Consider the following 19,637-nt stretch of genomic DNA (forward strand, 5'->3'; position numbering starts at 1 on the left):
ATATTTTCTCAAAACTCAATTTTTCATACCATTTTAATAGTTTCAAATACTAAGTAGATTTAAAAAATAATGTGTTATACGTTTTATGAATATATTATAATTGTTATTAGAATATCGGATATTAGATTGTTTTGGTAAATACGAATACATGATCTATCTACATATCATGTATATTATAAATAATAGTGGATAACAACAAGTACGTTTTGTATTACGTCGACGATCATGTATAGCCATAAAAGTATATTTGTTTTTTTTTTCCAAAAGAAGAATAAAAAAAATATGTTAATTATAAAAATCAACGTAAACATTCGTGTGGAGGAAGCAATAACACTTGTAAAACACTCATACTTCAGTATATCTGAAAAGGGAACATCGTCGATCAGCAAACATTTTCGAACTTGACGAATTGTATGGTGGAGGGGACGTTTGAAAAAAAATAGAAAGAAAGGAAAAGGGGATAATATACAATACTGTGAGGCTTATATGTATATATATTACGATTTTGATTATGCTGTAGTACCTACAACGGTGAATTCGTTTAGAGTGCTCCATTCGATCATTGGAGTTTTTTTTATTCATTAATAAAATATATCCCTCGAGTTTCTGTGGGAACTAGAGGAGAAAATAAATCTGCATTTATATATGCTCCGATCTGATTGCGTGAATCGTATTATAATATATTTTATAATAACGTTTAGTACCTATGCACTTATTTAATCGGTTTCGTACTTTAGTACGGCTGTCAAGTGTCAAGTAAATATTAAATAATAAGTAGACCATGGACGTTAAAGATCGAAATCCATATTATACCATTCCAAAGACACAATAATGTATGTAATACACTAATATCTATGGACACATGAGTTTACTTTTATTATTGTGTCCATACGAGCCAATCATGTATTATTGTATTATAATGATTTATTTTATTGCCATAACGTTTATAACCTTTAACGATTTGAAAATTAGATATTATTTAATACTATACGCTGAGCGTATGCCATTGTTGCACCAATCGTTAATTTGCTTAATGACGTGCATTTGAGTATAACGAACTTGTACTTTCACCATCAAGCTAAAAACACGTTGTAGAGAACCGCTTACTATTTTTGTTATTTATCTAACAACAACCGATGGAACATTTTTGAATATTCATTATATTTTAGAATTCATTTCATATTTGTAGTTTACAGTACAGTTATTGCTGTAGTAGGTGCTGGTTTAATAATATTGGAGTCAAAACTGATTAGATAAATATTAGGTAAATTAAATACAATTTTATAAACAAAGTCTTACGACTAATAATGAGTAATAAGTATAGAGTATTATGTCTATGTATAAGTAGGTACGTGAGATTTGATCTGCTGAAAATGGTACGTCGAATTTTGAATAATAATTTTTAGATCGAAGAGCATAAGGTAGGTACTACAAAATTATTGTTTTATATTATTTATCGATTAATATAAAGAAAAATGCTATGGTAGTTATTCGTACAAACTCTTGAAAAATTCCGCGAATGCCAAACGTGCCATATCGTGGAAATATACGATTACATCGTCGAAAAACTTTCATTCAAAAGAATTTTATATTAAAAGTAAATGGGGGAGGAGTTTATCTGAACTCTGGATTTATAATATTTTACGTCCCACGACAACAACGAGCGACTAAAAAGCAAACGAACTGTGTACAAAAAAATCCGTTTTTACAGTTGACCGATTCTTTTAAAATACATTGAAGGTATAATAGTGAAAATAAATCGAAGTTTATTTTTAATTTTTTCTACTTTAGAATTAGTTTGTTGTAATAAAAAGATAAATAATACACTTTGTTTATGGTATCATATTTTTTTCCATTTAGAACAAAAATGTTGGTAGTAATTATTATACGAATTGATTAATAAAGTAGTAGTTTGTGAATATACATTTTTTAAAACTTCTTAGTTTAAATACAATGGACTATAAATTGAATGCATTACAATACAACAATGATTAATAATGCTTTCAAAAGTTCCCCAATACTTACTTTTTTTTTAAACTTATTTAAACTACTTACTGTTCAAAGTTCATTTTAAATAACTGATTTTAAACTTTAAAAGTGCAATTTCTCGTATTAACAAAAGTGACTTTGGTTTTATATGAAATACTGGTATTTAATAGTCCAATTTAAAAGTTACACCAACTTATATTCCACTTTTTACCTAACTTAAAATATTTAAAAAATGAAAATGACTGATATTTTATAAAATTTATGGTAAAGTGTTTTAATGACAACTGATAATACATAACAATATAATGTGTTGACTTAAAGGTAAAAAAAATGTTATAATTAGTTATGTGGTTTGAATAGTAAGTCACTTTCTATTATTTTGTTAAAATTTCTTGTAAATTAATTTAAAAAATAAAAATAAAAATAAATAGTAGGTAATTGTTTCACTTAATATTAAAAATAATCCATTATTACATGTTTCATAATTGAAAATTATCGATGAATCTGCGTAAACCAAATAAAGTTTAAAAGACGCATGTATGTGTTATAAATTATTGAACTAAATGTAGTAATAAACATTTTACTATAGGTAATATGGTAATAGTTTATGACACTGCTGTTTTAAATCAGAGTAAGTTATAACATTGAAAAAATATAAACGAGATGAACTGGCGTATTCGAAATAAAAAACAAATACAATTGCACGTTATTACTGTTATTAGCCTTTGCTAAGGTCCTAAATATCCACTTCGAAGAATCTCATTGGCTCTGCGAATTTGATGTAAGCTTATAGCTACTGTACAAAGTAACAAAATGGCGTTGGATGCTTTGGAAGTTGTTTTAACATCATACGCTCCACTGCTCTCATTTAAACCATTTTTTCACTAACAAAATTAAAACGCACCCTCTTATTTACTATAAACACATCCACATAGGGTTGTCCTCTGCAAAGTTTTTAGTAATATCCCCTACGTTATCCCTCATTTTTCACACAGCCTCTGTTTTTTTCCTCTCTAATTTAGATGCTCTTTTTGGAGATATTCTTATTTTTACGAGTATCCACGCGTATTTTAATTTTTGATTAAAACGATAAGCTATACTCCCAGAAACAGAAGCCCTATTTCAAATTATACGATTTCACACATCTTTAAATTTTATGTCATTTGTTATTTATGACTAAAGAATTTTATACGTTTTTACATATTTGTTATGATTTGTTCTATATACATTCAAATGAGCGGGTGTAAGATATCATTTTAACAATATGTACATTATATTATTACATTGAATTGAAGAGACAAATTATTGTTTTTTTAGAGAAAAAATATATTTTGTAAATATTATACGTTAATATCATAATAATATATAAATATATAATGTAATATGCAATGATGAGCATAATATTAATTACACTAGATTTAAATTAAATCAGTGCCCAAAAAAATTATAATTAAAAACAAATATTATTTTAGAAAAAATAAACCATTTCAATTTATCCTCAGACCCTGGGAGCAACTTTATATTCCCACTATGTCAAAGAGAAAATTAACCATCAACAAAAAATACTGCCTATTTTATATGACATTATAATACTTTACACCTAATCAAGACCTTACGAAAATATTATTCCGACCTATATTTATGTCGTTTGGTACCGTTTACTTTATAATTAATGATTATGAAATATTGTACCAGTGCACGCGTATTTAATAATATGTGTATAATACGTTATATACAATACATATTAGTATATTACATATATATATATATGCGTAGACACCTAGACATATTATAGTCTCTATGGTCCAGTTCATATCATATATACCATTATCATGCTTGACTGCTCGAGCTTAACATCATTTCTAACGCTTGGTACTTGGCAGGATATTCTATTTTCAATAATAATGTAGGTATAGAGAATATCCTCTGTATTGCTGTATAGCTATAAAGTGTTTGTCAATTTCAGTCTGAAATACTCAGAATTTAATAGACATTTATATGAGTAGATGGGTTTATGTTCAAAATAGGAGGACTCTTCGCGTTCAATGTTTATATATAATATATATAGTATGCACACTGTTAGCTACACAATCTTTGAACATACACTTAATGTCTTGGAAGATATATGTATTGAAATGATTTCAATGGAAATGAAAAGCTAATTAAACTTCTATCATACTCAACATAAGATACATTTACAAGTTTTTAATCAGTAATAAATCCATTTTAGAATATAATTTTTTCACATACCTAATTTTCATAATATATTCATGCATTATTTACAATATTGTCTTAACACTCTTAACTATGACATTTTTAATGATTTTATCAACTAATACAGCCAAAACAATATAATTATAATTTATAAGAATTAATATTACTATACAATTTTATGTAATGTTTAAATTATACTATTATATATAGGATATCCATCATACAAATTAATTATATTTGGTATACAAATAACATTCCCGAATATTGTTTATATTTTTAATTATAAATCAATAAAGTGCTTAAAAAAACTAGGTCTTAAATTGAAAATAATAAGTTATTTCTAGCATCTTACAATTTTTGAAAAATATTTTACAATATATGTATATGACCAAAATAGGTATTTTTTTTTAATTAATACTAATTTATCGTATTTTTATCAAAAAATACGTTACATAATACATATGCGCAAACACTTGTAATACTAACATGCCAGTGTTACGTCTCTAAATAAATCATCCTTAAAATTTTAAAAGAATTTTTTACATCGAAAAATTTCAATGTTTCACATCTGCCATGCATTCCGCGATGGATCACCTTTTTTTCTGAGGAGAAAGTACGTTAATGCACAGATAAATTGAACTTAAGTTATTAAGTTAACAGTTCTTTTTTAAAATTAATCTTATTAATTTTTGGTACAAATGTATACTTTTATCAAACAATCGAACATTTTTTTTTTTTTAATTGCCTCTTGACAATACGAATTCTACTAAAATTTGATATTTTAATATTTTAATATTTAACTGTAAGAATAGTAAGTTTATAATTCACTCATAAAAGTTTTGGCCTTGAAAAACCGATTTTTGAGGTAAAATTCTTCAATGACTAAGACAGGTAGATCGTAGATGATATTCGTCCGGATCGTTGATAACTTATGGTGGGCAGTGTTTTACGAAGTCGTTAGTATAATTGAGCTACAGGTCGGTGCGTACTCACAAGAGGGAAGAATAATATATTATTATTATCCTATACTCTAAAAAAAAAATACTAAAAAATAAAATAATATAATACCATCATCATCGCATTTTATACTTCTCATGTATAGGTATATTATACGTGTCCGGCGGATGTTCCGAGTTTTTGACTATTCATGCGTGTAAATGTATAATAGACGTGAACGGAATTCATTCGGGTAATGTCCAACAACGACTACAATATATACACACTAACATATAGACACACATGTGCACATGCATCTGATACGTATCTGTATAGAGAGTCCTGTGAGAGTTTAGTGTGTACAGCAGGGTAATGTTTATTTTCTTTTTCATTTTATGACTACGTGCCTTGGACGTCCGCTATAAGAAGACCATGCAAGTTCATTATTTTAATTTATATTAGGTATTGAGGTATATACCTATGCATTGTGTAATTTTTGTATAGTGATATCAAGATTTTTAAACTTTTCGGTATTTCTCTTTTTAACTATGCATACATGGTGTATCATACTATTCTCAGAAGAAAATACTTCTTTGCGTCTCTGTAGTAAAAAATTGTTGGCCTATTGGTTCTTTAGAGTTTTAAATAGTCAGTAGTTTTATTATTATTGTAATTCAGTTTTGATAGTGGGCACGTGATTTAAAAACCTTATGAAGTAAAGTTCTGTTTTCATCATTAAATTGAAACTAATTAAATAACCGAAAAAGTAAATGAAAAACAAGTAAGAACCTTAATATTTGGGAGGATACATCAAAGCCAACTGACGGTATATGATCCATTTATATGTAAATGATAACAATCCTTTGGTCACGTATACATTTTAAGTAAATTCATGTAGTTGAATAAAATCGTCCAATCTTCCATTTATAGAGGAATTATATAAAATTTTTTTTAACAATTCTAAAAATATTTCGTTTTTAATTGACCAATAAATTAGTTGAAGGATGTAGATACGTAGTAGGTACACACATATTCTACGTATATGTATACATTTTAGAACAACGAACAACTGTTATAAATGTTTTGTATATTTAAAAAATGAACATTATCAATTTGGCGATAGTTTGCAGTGTAATAGTATGTGTAATTACATTTTATTAATTTATTACAATCATATAAAGGCATTTAAAACGTTTGTTATTGCGTGTCGGTTAATTTTGTTCGAATATCACTGATATAAATATTTTCTTTTGCAGTGATAGTGTATATTCTGTATATTATATTATTATTATTGTTATATTTAATAATATATTATAATTTATAAATAAATCCAATAATACAATAATATACCTATATTATTTTCGATGTCGTCCACTTCAACTTGAATTTTTCAATCACGAGTGTATGTATAATTAATAATGTGGACATTCAATGTTTGTATAGTCTACACTCTACATTATAGGCGTAATGCTAATTATTATTTATTATTATGCTATTGTTAATGGCAAACGCATATTATTAATATTAAAATATACGCAGCATTGTCGTGGTTGAGAGGAAATCGAAGTCATTGCCAATATAATAGTAATTATCATATATTTTATAATTTTTTATATTAAATAAGACTTGTTTTAATACAAATTTTGTGTCAGGCCAAACAACTTACCCAAACAAACTGCGATGTAATTATAATACACAATACACTTATATTTGTATTTATAATTTTACATGTTACCTATAAATATAAATATGCCAATTTTTGCGCGACGTGAGTAGGTATACGTGACGCACGCTGAATGTATTAATGCGTCATAATATTATTATTTATTAAATTATAATGTGATACATTATCAGATCGATCGCATATGTTGACTTGAGAGAACGTTGTACCCGCGTGTGCTGTCTCCATCTAACGAGCGCGAAACATACTAAATTTTACGCTTAACTGATTTCGTTTAATTCTGTTAGTTTAAAAATTAAGGTGAATTGATCTTTTATTTTAATTTAAAGGTAAGAGTATTATTTAAACGACCTAGAGGGATTTTTATTATATTTTAATTTTGAAACTAGTTATAAGTATTTTGAGATATAATTATACAGGGACAATTATATAGGAAATAATATGTTTTATGTTATAAATAATAATGTTATAATATTATTACGTCTCATTTTGTTTCAACATAGAGTCGATTTCCGTTTTTAAAAGTCTTTGAACCGTACGAGTAATCAAACTTAATTTTGGTCCGAGATTGAATCGTACGACTTATTCATCACGTAAACCCTCCGATGTATCATTATTTCGTTATATTTCCCATAACGCGCGTTACTTTGATTCGTTGTTTTATTATTTCGATGAATACACGATGACGTGTTCAAGCTGTGTTGTTTGTAATTCTGTATAGCCTAGGAACCAAATAGAAGTATTATTATTTTTTTTTTTTTTATGAATTGTTTGAGGCATCAACAGCATGGTTATTAGCCGGCGTTACATATTAAATTTACATTAATTTCTTACATACTTGCTTAATTTCTACTTATTACCTATATTTACAAATTTACATTTTAATCTAAGTTAGAATATTCAAATCAATTGACGCAGTTCTGTTGAGTTGGGAAGTATTAATTATTGTAATATGGTATTATATTCTTGAATTTTAAACTTACAGTCACTGTACCGTTATGGTATTGTTCTAACAAAATTCCGTGTGGAAAACACGTTTTCCAGGGTAAATAAAATACTATATATAACTTTTAAATAGAATTTGTTTCATTCAATTGAAATTTTTATGCAAATCGTGTACTTTAGATGTATTATACAATATTAAAAAGCTCATTCGAATTACTTACTAAAAATAAAATAAGCAAGTATACAATATTCTTCGTTTTCAATCAAAATTATCCTTTTAAAGTCTAAACTTTCACAAACTTTTAAGTGATCAAGTTAGTGAAGAAACACAATATAATAGATACAAATACAACGTACTTTTTTTATTCCACTGTGAAGTTTAACTAGTTGGAGAAAATAAACATGTCACGTGTAGTTTTATTAAAATTGGTAAAGATTTAATAAATTACTATTAGGAAATTTAATTTTAAATGGTTTTTAAGGTGGAAATATGGTGTGAGACAATTTATAAAACACAAGACCCGTACAAGAATGCTTTTCTAGCTATAGAATTGTCGTTGAGTCTTTAAAGTCGTTATAGTTCCCGTCTCACTAATGCCTAATTATTACTGCTGTAATCTTAATTACTTGATTCTTGTATTGAATTTATGACGAATAAAAACAAAATTATTGTAACGCAAAATTACATTTTTACAATAATTAGGACAAAACAAAACCTCTCCATATAGTTTGATCAATATTATAGCTCATAAATTATGCTTTGTCTTTTAGTATTTTATACTTATGATTTGAAGAATACATTAACATAAACATTTTTTATCAATATTGAAAATATTTATTTGCATGGTCAATGTTTATTATCAATATTCACTATGGGTAGAATTAAAAATTAAAAATTATAAATTAATAGTGACATTTTATGACAATTTTATATATCATAAAATATTTCATTAATAAACTCAATCAAAGAAATGGAAGGAAGATGATTTTAAGCATTTTACCAGATTTGTAAAAATAAGCAGTCAACTTAATAGTTGTATCTTGTGTCTAATGACAGTTTTAATTTTGTAAAGCTAAGACTTAGCAAACAAAAATAATTAATTTTATAATTTACTTTTATAGGTATAAAATAAATATATTAAAATATAAAATATATAAAATAAATTAAGTAGAACCATTCGAAATATTTTAAACAATTTAGTAGAAAGATGAATAACTATATTTGTTTTAGAATATGTGTGTAGTTTTTAAATATTATATATTATATATTTTGGGTCCAGAAAAAAAGCTTCATAATGTGTTTATTTTGAGGGTAGTTTTGGTAGTAAATTGAATTTAGTTGGCACTTTTGAGAGAGGTGGTCAACATTTTTTGAGTATTTTTTAAATAATACGAGTGTTTAAATTAATTTGTCGTTTATCGGTAGAATAATTAAAAAACAGTCATCAAGCGTCAACGCAAGTTGACATTTTATGATAATGTTAGGTAACTAAATAAATCACATTTCGAAAAGTTTTACTCGATTTCTACATGTAATTTCATCATATTAAATTATAAATCAATGAATTTTGGTGTTCGTCCAAGGATTTCTCAAGTATTTCTACTCAATAAGAAATATAATATGTGTATGTGACTGTTCTTATAGGTATATACATTTATATTGATCGATACCACTTCACGATATAAATGAAAAAATCATATACATAAAATAATAACTTTAGTGTACGTATGTAATTCGCATGCAACGTGTAAAATATTAGTAATCGAATAAAAAATATTCTTCCATTAACTACTTACCTATCTAAGCATATCAAAACGTTACATTCGGCTTACGGTTAAGCTGTGATAAATAACAGGTTTTGATGTGCTTACTAAGTGTTTCCAGTTTTATCAAAGTACCTACCTACCTATGTATAATAATTATATATATAATTTTATATAGATGAATTATAATTTTGCGTGTCCTGCACTTATAATCGATGGTAGGTAAACGACGAAAACAAAAACATTGCTATTTTTAAAAGCTCCTTGGTATTTTTCAATAATGCAATGCATGTGTGATAAATTCTCCGTCACGAACGCGATTGTATTTTTCGATTTGAAATTTCACATAACGTTTGTGAAGGCCACCCTGCCACTGTGATATTATTATTCCATATTGTGAGAAAAATTGACATCTACAGCGACTGACATTCTATGGGGTTACCACGTTGTGTAGAGGCAAATTATATACCTAAGACTATTTTATAATAATAAACGATTGTACTATTTTTTACTTTTTTTTATTAGTGGAAGTAAAATGTTTACAAACATTGATTTTTAAATTACTCCATCTATCAAATAATACTCGCAATCTACTAATACAATAGAAATAGATCAAGTTCTACGGGGGGGGGGGGGGGGGAGGTTTACTAATAGTTTTCGATATTACAATCCTGCAAAAAATAAATTGTTTATTTATTAAATAATTAATATATTTCATGTTTACATTATCGAAAGCGCTTTATTCATAAACAAAGTCTTCGAATAAAACATAATCGGACACCCTTAATAGCCGATAATATTATTATTTTCTATATTGTCTTTTGTAAACTTTACACTTCTGTAGAATACATATTATTATTATATAAGAGTATAGTGATAACTGATAACTCACCATGATTTATTCTTACTACATGTGTCATGCAGTCATACAGGATACAACTAATATAGATGTATTGCAACTACCTATTCAATATCATCATAATAATTTTTTATTTCCAAATACTGACTAGTGGCTAGAATTTATTTATTACTAATATTCTATCGAATACCACCTCTTCATTAAATACATATCATCATAATGATTCATGATAATATATTAATGATGTATTAACTATTTAGTGGCATAATGTACGTGTGGGTTTGGACGCCGAACAGTTAAATCGATCTCGTAATATTATTGACAAGTTACTATAATATTTTCTTCACTGAAGACCCTTCAATATTGTACTCGTACATCGTATCCGTTAATGTAATATTCACTATTTTTGTACCTATGATAAAAATGTATATTATTATTTATTAACGTAAAATTATCACATAGGTATTTTCCGATGGGTATAAAAACGATGCCTGTCGATATAATCTAACCTATATACAGGTGTAGTAAGTACATGTAGTAACTAGTAAGTACGTTCAGTATAAATATAATAAATGACACAAAAACAGTATTATTGTTATTGCTTATACCTACAGCGGCTACACGAAGGCGTGACGTTAGCCCTGAACTCGATGAACTCGGCCACCCGATACCACTATATAGCTATTATAATAATATTATAATATAGGTATCTACGTGCGCAGGCGATAATAATGCAATATTCGTAATGCGGGTGTGGATAAGATAATAATAATATTTAGCTGCTGAGCGTTAAGGGGTCGGGAGATACTGCAAGCGTCTGCGACTGTAATAAACTTATAATATTAAATATATATATAGGACACGATTATACGAGTATATAATATAGTAATTGAATATATTATATAGTGTGTAACTTTCGATTTTTTTATGCAAATTGCCGCAAGTTTTCTCTGCACTTTCGTCGCAAACATCGTAAAGTAAAACGTGTCACGCTTAATTATTGCAATAATATTACGGATAAAATAAAATAGCTATTATAACTAAAATACGACACGACGTCACGACGTGTCCACTGTCCAATACGTTTGGTATAAATATTATTATTAAGTTCAATCTAACATAGCAATAATGCGAGTGGGTAGGTTATCTATACCTGGTGGCCAATGTAATATACCAGATTTAAAAGACGTATTGAATCGTTATTGTGTATATTTAGATTGTTCAATAATTGTAGGTACCTATTTTTTTTTTTTTATAAAGTAACAAGTACCTTAACTAATTTTGGTTATTTTTGAAAGTTGTACATAATTCAATTTTAGCCTTTTAGAAATGTAACTTGGAACAATTATAATCTTACAAAAATATTACGTCGGTAAATATTTTAATTTATAATGCTAATTATTAGTAATCACTTTATTTTTCTTAAATTTATCTATAATTGATACGCTATGCCATAGTTAAATTAACAATGGAAAAATTATAGAATATTTTTTATTGAGTATGGGTACTGCACTACTGGGTGTATGTAGATAATAAACTATAATAACATAATATTTAACACGTCTCCGTTTGCGTGTGATGTTGAGTTCGTAAGCTACCTAACGTCTATCGTCGTTATAGAAAACAACGTGTTTTCCACATATATATATCTTAAAAATTGTTTAATATAGACTCAACTGATAATAAGAAATAATATAAAACATACAACCGAACACGACGTCTTAAAAGTAAATGGGAAATCGTTGGGGGCAAGAAATTATTTATCGACCGTCTGTGTGTCCAAACGACGCTACAGTACAATTAGTTTAATGGCAAACACACGCGATGTCCTGAAGTGTTGTATTTACATTAATCGTATCACGAATCCGTGATATGCGTATATAATAACAATATTGAATGGGTTACTGTAATAGTTAAATAATACAATCTTATAATGATGGATCGTGTATGATTTTGAGACAATTGTTTCGGCTCACTTGAATATAACTGCATAATATATTACATTTAACATTTATAACATAAACATATATAATGATAGCATATAAATAGCTATAGGCTATAGCCAATATAAGCTACTCGATAGACGTATAACAATCTGGAAAAAGCGATCATAAATCAACTACGATGCGGCGATATTCTGTTCATATTATTTCCATCCGTAAGAACAAAACGAAAAAAAATTACATAATTTGATAATCATTATATTATTAAGTTATGGAGAAGACAGTTTTATAAAAAATTAAATAATAAAAACGGATTATGACAGTATTGTAATTTATTATTATTATTATTATTATTATGCTATTCGTGCCTCGGTGGCTGTCCACCAATATCACCATACACGCTGGACGTTTTACAAAAGCAAATTTGTATAATAAAAACAAATTAACAAAATCTATTAAAAGACAATAATTATAATTTAGCACAGATAAACATGACGCAATCTTCAAATTTCTTGAATATTGGCTAGTGGCCAATTTTATTTATGTAGAATATAAGTACTAGCTTTTACTAAAATTGAATAAGATTATTATTCAATCCATGTTACAGTTGTTAATTGTTATGAAATTTTATTCATAAAATGCAATGTAATGCTAAGCCAGCCAACAATAAAACTATAGTTCATCTAAAAATGGCATTGCACATTTTACATTACTTATATCATCGTTTCTCGACCTTTTTAGTGTTGCGACCCCCAAAATAGGTATAAAGTATGGTCGATCACTTAGCGACCTCCCCTCCATCTATATAAGGTAAAAATTTGAACAGTAAAAATATCCTATCATTATCGATATCAATTTTAAATCAGCGTTTTATTATTTTTGACCTACCTGACCCCTGGTTGAGAAACGCTGACATATATTAATATTTAATGTTTAATTTACGCCTTAATAATATATTTATTATAAAATAAAAACATCGTTTCAATTGTTATGAATATTATAAAAAAATTGTAATTAAAAAAATAAACTTAATTTAAACAGTGAGTAAAATTATTGTACTTTTTACAACTACGGTTACAAGGAAATTATGATAAAAAAAGGCGGGTAAGTCGTGGATGTCGCTCTGCTGTACAGTAGGTTACAAGTGGGTTACTGTGATGGATGGAATTAAATTTGAATCAAATGATATTATATCATTGTATACGAAAAACGATTCTGAGCGAAGACGGTTTATCTGTCTAGGATATATTATAGATTATTAAAAATGTTCAAACCTTAGATAATTCAAACTTTGAATGCTTGTAAAAAAAAATTGTGACTATGTATTTCTTTTATTTTGCAACTGCAATTGTAAAAATATGTTAGGAGCCTTGTATTAAATTTTCAAATCTTAGAATTAAAAAGAAAAACTTAGATGAATTTCGATTCTAACATGCCAGAATAATGTTGAGAAAAATTATTCACTGTTTATAATTTACAGGAATTGAAAAAGAGTGTTTTAATTTGAAAAGTAGAAATTTGTATCTCCACAGTACATTCCTTAAGCAGTACTAAAATATAAAAATTTTGAAAATATGGTCTTGAAGTAAATCATTGGAAAGTTCCAAAAATTAGATTTTTAATAACTGTATTATTGGAAAAATAGAGGGCGAGCATGCTTAGTGAATCACCTCGTATATGACATCAGCTAGTTTTTTTAACATATTATATACAAATTGTGTAAATATTATATACTGCCAGTGCCACAAAAATGTATCGCCATATTTTACAACAAAAATATTATCATATATTATAATAATTTTTTATATAGACGTAAATATTATACTATTATGCGCAAGTATAAGTAGATACATACATATTATATAAGGCACGTGGCGAATGATTTTATATAGACCTGTCTGTGAGTTATGCACGCGCCAGTATATATAGGTGCGTCATGTCAAACCGACAGATGTCAATAAATCGTACAGCACAACTCCTAGAATAATAAATAATAATATAATACGCATAATGTACGTAAGGTACCAATATATTTTATAGGTATGACTATTGTTATCAATAGGCCTATATAGGATATGTTTGGGCTGTATACGTGTCACAAATCCTGAACATGTGTAAGTTCGATCTATTACTATATGTCGTCACATTGCAGGTTAAGGTGCGTGCAATTTAATAACGTCGTCGTTTGTCGTGCGGAATTGCCAACGACCGTCGTGTCACGTCTTCCATCCACCAATGATTCTTTATATTTCTGTACGGTTGTATAGGCAATAATATAATATTATTATACCTAGTTACGTGCGCGTCGCTGTCCGCGATCGTGTTATTATTATTATTATTATAGTTATAGATATATAATGTTTATATTATATTAATTCGATCGGTTTGCGAGATGTCTTTTTTTCAGAAAATCATTGTCAATCGAATCGCCATTATTGTTACTGTTATTGTTATTATTATTGTTATTATTTATTAGTCATTACTTACACTACCTACTGTTATAGTTACTACTATACACTGTAGGCACCGTGATGCTTGTAGTGCAATTTCCGTTATGCAATTATGTGCGTTGCTTATTTTTATTTTATTTTACTCACCCATGGTTGTCAAACAGTAAGAAAAACTTGGTACGTGCTCGTGACGAGCGCCACTATATTATAGCCAGATCACGTACTTATTTTGCTTCCAGAGTTTGTCTCATTTGAATATTAATATATTATTACAATTTATATTACAGGTCTATGCATCTTAAACCAACGGACAACAACTTTTTTTTTAAAGTTTGTAAAACTCAAAATCGGAGATATTTCTACTGACTTCTTTAAACAATTACACTCGATGCGTGTCAATGTGTTATATATGGTTACCTATTAACGTATAATACTAACTAGAAGCTTAGCATAATGTTTTCGCACTCGTTTTAAAAAGAACACTAGCATTGCTCACACTTAAAACAATTACAATCAAATGATCGGCATATCTTATGGGTGTACAAACGGTTTTAAAATAATCGTAGCACCGTTGATTTTCTTAAAATATTTAAAACTTTGCAAAATATATTATAAATCATAAGTTTGAAAGTTTTAATAAGATACTATATTCCTTTGAGATTGATTGTTTTCAAGTTTGTTGGAACGATTTAAAGTATTAACCATACAAAATCTTTTTTCGGCCCGTTTTCAATAACGTCTTTATAACATATATAATACCAAGTGTAATAAATAAACTACGGAGATTTTAAAACATGGTGAATTGAATTCTTCTCAACGATAATTTAAAAAAAGCGAGAAAGCAGAAAGTACAGCATCCATTTGTGATGATTAGAGCGAAACACATGTTATATATTCGATTGTATAAGCACTATAAACAGTTTTGTAAGTTATCTTTATAAGAGCGATAAAAAATTGTAATCGTTTGAATTTAGTTGCATAGGTATTTTATAATCATACAATAATATAACAATATATTTTACAATACTAAATAACTGTTAGGCGAGCACAGGTTATCTCGATAAAATTCATAATTGAATGATGATATTATTATTATAATTGTCGGATCGCATGTCAGAGACATTAAAAAAAAAAAATAATAATAACAATTATACATAAACTGCAATTATTATCGTACTTAACAATATTTTATATCGGCGGTGAGTCTTTGAATGATTAACGACTGCACACACACACATGAGTAAACTGAGTACTGACCAGGAAATGTTGGCACATATTGTGTGTGTGTGTGTGTGTAACTGTGTTTGTTCACGCCCCAAGGTTGCGGATAACGCCGCACTGCCGTAGAGCTTTATCAACGCCCGTGTACATCCAAAATAATAATTTTATAATATATTATTATTATTATCATTATCATTATAACTATTTTGGAGTTCGATAGTCGTCGCGCGAGCTACCCGCGAACCTTGGGCGCAAGCGAACGCAAACATGCGTACGTAATAATAATGATAATATATGTATATTATATATTGTGTAAATTATGTATTATAATAGCCTTGTGCACGTCCGATACGACTGAGACTCCAGACCTCTGTACATAGGTACTTGGTCTATTTAACCCACGCCAAATGGTAGGAGAAAAACTCTATCATTAAACTCGATTTGTTATAAACCTATGTCCTATATATATATATTTTTTTTAGTATTTTCTAAGTGGCAACCTATAGAATTAAATTTAATATTCGGTGGAAGAATATCAATATTTTTTTTTAGAATATCATATTATGCAATATACTAATAGACATCAAAAGTTATACACTCGTAATATTACTATATTATAGTGACTATATAAAAATATTATGGCAAAATATTACAATACTACTGTATTTAGAAAAAAATGTTCTAATGATATGTATTATTAAACGATATAATTGTATTTTTATTTTATTTATTATTCATTTAAATTAGGAAAACACTGTTACCATATATTATTATAATATATTAAACCACGCATATGACGTAAATTATAATATAAATAATTATTGTATTTACCTATACCTCTTATATTTTTAAATATACAGATTAGCTGTATACACTGACTTCGGCGAGGAAAAAATGAAAAAAACGACATAAAATATGACGCAGTACAGGCAAATCGACATCGTGGGCTTATTCGACCGAGACAGGCTTGTGGCGGATTGGTTAAGTACTTGGTATATTTTCAAACGTTGCTCAAAACTACTCTTTAATAGCTTCTCTGATATATCTAAAAACAATTTCTGAAATTATTGCCAACGTTGATCGATTAGTTTTTATATCCATCCATATATAATATAAGCTACAGATATACAGACATTGAGGCCTTTTGAAGTACATTTTAATAACAACAATGATTAAATATATATTTTTTCTTATGTATTTTTTGATGTCCGAATTTTTTTTTTTGCCGATTTAATTATAACATTTTTAAATAATCTAGAATCATTTGATGTTGGTAGAAGACTCCTTAGTGCTCTCTATATGTTAATGGATGCTAAGAATTTATTACGTGTATAACTGTATACATATATGTATATTAAAGTCATAATTCAAAATAAGAATATTTTAAATAAGAGATAATTGAAATGGGAATGATTTTGAGTAAGGGATAATATTTTTGATGGGAATATTTGAAACGAACGATATTTGGTGGGTGCACCACTTCGGGAAAGAATTCACGGAAACAAGAGGAATAGAGCTGAACATACCTTTTACACGGAATTTTAGAATTATTGAAAACAATACGAATTTATAGTATTAAATATATCTGCAACAAATTTATCATTAAGTTTTTTTTTCAATGTAGTTATCGGTACAGACATAAAATAATATAGTATATTGTATATTATTTTAATATAATATGTACTTCCATCTCACTGCACCTGTAGGCTGTAATAAATATCTGAATTGCTATTATCTGATTGCTTCCATATATTTATCTAAAATAAAAATAAAACACAATAAATTAGTCGTGGGTTTATGTATACGTCTTATTTTTAAAATGAACATATTTTTTAATCTCTAACAATATGGTTATTAGCTTTTATTAAATTTGGATAAGATTTATTTTTACGTACATTTTGACTTCATGTAAATAAGAAATTTACACTTGAAAGAGTACAATTATTGTTTCTTACTTTCATACAGATTTTTGAAAATGAAGAATTCCTTTAACTGTCGACTGTACGTAACGATCTTAAAAATTTTAATTTTATTATTTAAATAATAAAATCCATTTCATCGATGTGTTTTTTGAAAATTGCAGGTATATCCTATCGCCGGATAAAATTGTTATCAAAATTCAAAAATAAACATGAAAGAAAAAGTGTTCTACAATGTAATTTTTTTATTAATAAAATCAAAAATATAATTTTTATTTATCTTCAGACTTATATTATAAGTTATAACTTATTTAGATAGGTATGTATTATTTCCGCGGAAGTAACGCGAAAAGTGTTCCCGCGGCATCATATCTGTTAAAAACAGAAAAAAAAGGTATGTCTTATTTATTTAAATCTTATGAGAAAATTATATTAATTGACTAATCAATCGATGAAATTAACCGTAGCCATAATTCTAAATCTGTATACCTAATTAATAGGTATATTTGCGCATTGGAGTTAATTAATGACACAATCATAATAATTATTGAATTATGCAAATGTATCCAACACATTACTCTACTAAACTTGAACTGTTGTAATAAACGTCACGTCCTTAAACGCAATTTATGTTAAACAAATTCTGTTCAAATTCTGTTTATGTTAAGATACTTAAGAATATTTAAATATAATATAACTAACATTATGAATTATAGCATACAGAAATGATTAAGTTACATATTTGTATGCATTCTTTTATAGTTATTATATATATATATATACATAAAACATAATACATATATACAATGTATAATGGTAAGACGAAACAAGTTTAATATTTTGCGAGTGTATGTCACATGTAGGTATTAACGTCAGTAATAATAATTTATAACAATATATTTTATGATAATTTTTAATATGAGGTAATAGAATTCCAACCATTACATTATACAAGTGGCTTTAAGCCATACAATATCATATAGCGTCTTAATTAATGAAAAATAATATACCTATTATTATGTTTATGCAGCAAGATAATTGAATTATTTAAACAAGTATTTGCGGAAGGTGATTTTGAAATAATCCAATAAATTAAACCTACCGGTATTATGTGTCTATCAAAAATAATTGATTAATAATTTGTCCATCACCAAACTTGTTAAAATTTCCCGATTAAATAATTTTTTTATTTATTAGTGGGAATAAAATCTATTTCTCAATTCATATAAGATTTCAACATAACACACAATATATATGTTTTTGGGCTAAAAATGCTACAGTTTTATTTCTGACTGAATTTTTTCTGTTATGATAACATTGATAACCAAATAATAACAAAGATGCAATTAATATTATAACGTTATAATTTTGTGTAATAGGTGGTGCCTATATATAGGTTGTACTTAAAGCAACCGATGTTCAATATAATTCCGTTACTCGACCGATATTGCGCTCTAGAACCTATATACATTTCTCTTAGAAACTCATCACGGAAAAAAATATTTACTAAAATATTTTAGTTGAAAAATATTTGGTTAATTGCCCTAAATTATATTAAGAAATACTAACTTTAGAGAGTAGGTCTGACTATAAAATTATAGGTGAATATTTTTAGTTTTTTTAAACTATATTTTGGTAATTCCAACTAAAAATTTATAGTATTTTATTATTGTCTCTAACTGAATTCATGATAAAAGATCTGATTCCTCAAATAGG

General features: G+C 27.2%; 1 long non-coding RNA gene across 1 annotated transcript; it reads left to right on the forward strand.

Annotated features, from left to right (window-relative positions):
* Positions 1-7,006: 7,006 nt before the first annotated feature.
* On the forward strand, positions 7,007-18,156 carry LOC149058710 (uncharacterized). The gene is made up of 4 exons (XR_016190154.1): positions 7,007-7,149; positions 16,863-16,994; positions 17,968-18,003; positions 18,086-18,156. It is a non-coding gene; the product is annotated as an uncharacterized LOC149058710 (long non-coding RNA).
* Positions 18,157-19,637: the final 1,481 nt, after the last annotated feature.

Source organism: Diuraphis noxia, unplaced genomic scaffold (genome assembly GCF_037042655.1).
Source record: "Diuraphis noxia isolate RWA-SAM2 unplaced genomic scaffold, SU_Dnox_SAM2 contig0002, whole genome shotgun sequence".
Taxonomy (NCBI): domain Eukaryota; kingdom Metazoa; phylum Arthropoda; class Insecta; order Hemiptera; family Aphididae; genus Diuraphis; species Diuraphis noxia.